Source organism: Pomacea canaliculata, linkage group LG1 (assembly GCF_003073045.1).
Source record: "Pomacea canaliculata isolate SZHN2017 linkage group LG1, ASM307304v1, whole genome shotgun sequence".
NCBI lineage: Eukaryota > Metazoa > Mollusca > Gastropoda > Architaenioglossa > Ampullariidae > Pomacea > Pomacea canaliculata.
Genome location: NC_037590.1, coordinates 25,601,536 through 25,606,047, shown reverse-complemented (window position 1 = coordinate 25,606,047; position 4,512 = coordinate 25,601,536). Strand labels below are relative to the sequence as shown.

The window sequence follows — 4,512 nt, the reverse complement described above, 5'->3', positions numbered from 1 at the left end:
AGACTATGCACGTGTATAGGTGGACTGCTGTCTGTCTGCCAAGACCAACGAGTAGACTCTTGCATAGTGATCCGCTTTAGTCTCGGCGAGCCCTAACAAAGAATGTGATTAAACCGGAAGCTTTCTTGTCTCATGCTTCGTTTTAGCAAAAAAAAAAAAAAAATCGTCTGCCAGCAGTCCAGGGATATTAGTTCGTGCAGAGACGCTAATCATATATAGTTGCATAACATTTTTTTTTAATTTATTGTTCTGTGTCATGTTTTTGTATGGACATATACACAGGCCGAAATCATGCGTAAGAAGTCATCGCTATTTTTTTTTAACATTCTAAAAAGGAAATAACACAAAACTAGAATTTACGAGGATGTAGCCCACAGGCACATATTTCCTATACGTCATAGACCACAGGCGTCCATAAATGTAGCCTGACAACGACTGAAACGAACATAAAAAGCTCTACTGAGCCTTTAGTTGGCATCTGTTGATTTAAGATTATCCACGTTAGATAATCGAGATGTCGGTGTTACTAATTAGAATGTATAATTATAAAAAATCCCAGAATAGGAGATAGAGAGAACGTTGAATGCAACAGGAGCTTCTGTTATTTGCTATGGCATAGTGACGTCAGAACCAAGATAAAGCGAACCGGAGGGTCGACAGCAAGGTTTCAAGCAAGACCTATTTGGCTGAATTTCAATTTGGCTCGAGTGCATGAACTGCAACGAGTGCCGCTGTTTCTAATTCCAGTTATTCGTCTGCCGAGACCAACGCTTCGCGCGGACCCCTGCGTTTCAGGAACACGTACAAAAAAAAAAAGTCTTCAGGTAACATCGAAGATGTAATGACCCGTCATACCAACAGAATCGTGAAAGAATGTCAGTGTTTCGTATGCTTAATATCATAACATCTATTTAATTAACATTTGTTAAATAAGGTTGCTTAACTGTTTCCCTGTCAGCTCACTATTTAGTGACATATGTGTTATAGTACTGCTACTAGTGTTCTGTACCCATTATACATTGCAAAATTTTCAAGATTAGATAGTTTTTCTTTGGATTTTTTAACTTAAAAAAATCTCTGATGTGATTAGAAGATTACAGTCGCTTTGGATTCTTTTTTTTTTTTTATTTCTGCCTATTTTGTGACGATCCATGCATCAAATAAAACTAGATGTTTGTAGCTAATGTTTTAAATTGGTACTTTTATATACCATTTTCTTGCTGTTTTTTTTCCTGCCATTTCATAATCATATGACAATCGCAAACATTACAAAGCATGTAATGTTACAAAGCATTTTTAAATGGTTTGTTGAAATAGCTTAATTTATATTTAGAAAGACTTTTTAGTCATGTGAAGCAGCTCAGTCATTTATAATTTTCAATAAACATGGTTACTACAACAGTACTTTATTGAACAATATTGGCATTGTTACTATTTATTCAACAACTTTATCAGGTAAAGTTCTCCAGTACACATAAATTTAACAGTGAATGTTTGCTTGTGCTTTGATACTTCCTAATAGCTGATAATGTCTGTTGCAGGTAATATCAACACAAGGATTCTTGAGATCATCAATCAAATACCAAGATTTTCTAGTCGTTAACAAGTCATGCTTCAGGAAACACTCATATTTCTTTTTAAGCTGGCTTGGAACTGTTCTGACTTTCTGAAGCAACAAAATCTGGGTCATACATTAATTCTTGTTTCTTATGTTTTCACTGCTGCAGTTCTGGAGGATTAATCCTCTATAGTTTATAAAGTTGCTAGAGATATTTCATGTAAAGGATTTGATCTTTTATACATTTTTAAATGCACAATGCACTGAGTTTGATAATTTTAAGAGTATATGCATTTGATTGTTTGAGAATATGGTAGATACACTACTTCCCAATGTCTGATATTATTTCACCTACCATCTGTTACACAGATATTACCAGAAACATAACTAGAATGCTCTTATTTTTCTTTCAGTTTGCATGGAAAGTAAAAATACGGCTTCCTACTCTTCTCACTGTAGCTTTTCTAGCTTTTGACATTAGAGTAAGAGTAGAAATTGAAGTCCAAAATTAATGTTTTATCTGAGATTCACCTTTCTTTAACATTTGTCACATGTCCTTGCAAATGTACACATTCTTAGAAACAGAGTTTTAAGTCCTACCTCTTTGTCTTTTGTAGGAGAATTGAGCACTTTTGTTTGAACTAATTTTAATAAAGTGCATTAAGATTTTCCAAATTAGAGTGTTTTAAATTTTATTTAGCTAACTTGCATGCGAATGTGCATTTATATCTGAGCATATGTGCTAATTTTTGTGTGCAAACTCATAAATGCATGTATTGGATTGAAATATATATGAATGATATGTATATCTCGCAACATTTTAGTTTCAAGTTTTTAAACTGTTGAATCATCGATTGCTTTATGCATTTCATTCATATGAAAATCTACTCCATGAGCGGTGGGATTAGAAACTTTAAAGAGTTAACTTCAAGAAGCTGTTTTCATCAGTGGCATGGATTTATATATATAATTGTCCTTGCTCAACAGATGTTTCTTTACATCAGAATTTATTTCCCTAGCTGAATTTATTTCACATGTATGTGTTTGTTTCAAAACAGAAACGTGGACATTTGGTATAAAGGCTGCTAGCAAATAATAAAACTCAAGGTGAAAAAAAGGAAAACTGGTAAATAAACATTCTAGACTAGCTGTCTCCCCACCTACTTGCCAATTGTGCTTCATGCGAGCAGGCCCGGTGAGAGGTGTGTAGGGGGGAACAAGGTGGTCTGGTGTACCCTGTCCACGGCTGTGAAAGGGGCCTGGCTTTGGTCTGTAGATTTATTTCCTTCTTTTTTTCTTTTAATAAAAGGTTGACATAACATTCCACAGTCTGGAGATTGTTTCTATGAAGCTGGGTACTACAAGTACAAGGTAGAAAAAAGAAAAAAGCTGCACACAATCATGAACACAACTTCTAAATGATAACAGTAAGAGAGTTGTGATGAAGGGATGCCTACATCTGTGAGCTAAACCATTTGACAAATGTCAGCAGATACAGTCACAGTGAACACAACTCAAGATACAGAGATATAGACTGGGTCACGTGTATGACGTGTGGGAGCACCACTTCTAAATTACGAATCTTCTCATCTGTCATCTACAATATACTGAGAAAGTAATGTACTATTAATATTACAAGGGACCCAGAGATGTCGTCTGCCCTGGAGCCCGTGCTGGCTCTTGGCAACCCTGCATTCGATTATCACCTCAAGAGATGGTTCAGTATTGTAAGACAAATGATTTGCAATGAAAGAGCATTTACTGCAGACTCATTCTGCCTATTTCACACATGGAGTACTGCATATGTGGATTATATATCCTCTTTATGTTGTCAACCTTGTCTTTTGCCAAATGTGAGTTTGATGAATGGTGGTAAGATAATGAATCAAGACATTTTTACAGTTTCCCTTCACCTATGGCTATCCCATCTTTGGAGCAGCAAGTATGATTATGCTACCACATAAATGCAGTAAGCAACTAAGTAAAAGGGACAATTCTGACACAATTTTTTGTTTGCTATTTCAATGTGAGCATTGTGGCAGAATATCTTACCAACCAAAATATCTGTATGAGACTAATTTACTGTAAGGCTAGTGGCAATTTTGCACATTTCTTTCTCCTTTGACTAAATTTTTAGACAAAGGCAAGAAGCAATTGAAATGGAGTGTACATACATGTAGTATCCTGTTTCCTTTGCCTTTCCTGTTGGTAACCAGTTTGAGACTATTATCTTAAGTTTAGTAGCAGTTTTGGAGACTAGGAGGGGGGCATACCCTTCCTAATTGTCTGGTCAAAAAGACTACTATCAGTATTCTGGATTGTCTTTACAATTTGATTATCATACAATAAAATAAAGTGTTGGATGTACACTGCTACTCTGGACTACCTACAGGCGTCATGCTACACATTCATTTATACTGTGGCAGTCACTGGTTTTGTTTTTGTATTGAATTCTAATAAAAATGCATAGAGTACCTCCAGGTCTACTAGTACAATTTCCAAATAACTGCACCAATTATAGAAATCATTGAATACTTCTAATGGCATTAAGTAATTTAAAAAAATAAAAAAGTAGGTGATGTAAAATACAACTATCCCTTGGCTTTATATTAGCTCCGTTTGCTATACTCTGTCCATCTCAACCACCAAATTCTCATCTTCTCATTTGTTCTTTCTAAACTATATTACTGCAACTCTTCTTGCTGGCTGTCCACAGTACCTCATCCACAAGCTTCAGAATGTCCAGAACTCAGCTGCTCGTCTCGTTGTCCAAACTCGCAAATGTGAACAAGTCACATCACTTCTTCACTCTCTTCATTGACTACCAGTTAAAGCTAGAATTTACTACAAGCTCTCAGCTCTGTGCTATGGATTCTTCGAAGGCTCCCCCTAACTACTTTACTGAAATCTTGTCTGTCCACACTCCTGCCCGAAACCTTAGCTTCTCATCAGAC

General features: G+C 35.9%; 1 long non-coding RNA gene across 1 annotated transcript; it reads left to right on the top strand.

Annotated features, from left to right (window-relative positions):
* The first annotated feature begins 175 nt into the window (after window positions 1-175).
* LOC112566529 lies at window positions 176-2,879 on the top strand. Its single transcript, XR_003099617.1, has 2 exons — window positions 176-875; window positions 1,542-2,879. It is a non-coding gene; the product is annotated as an uncharacterized LOC112566529 (long non-coding RNA).
* Window positions 2,880-4,512: the final 1,633 nt, after the last annotated feature.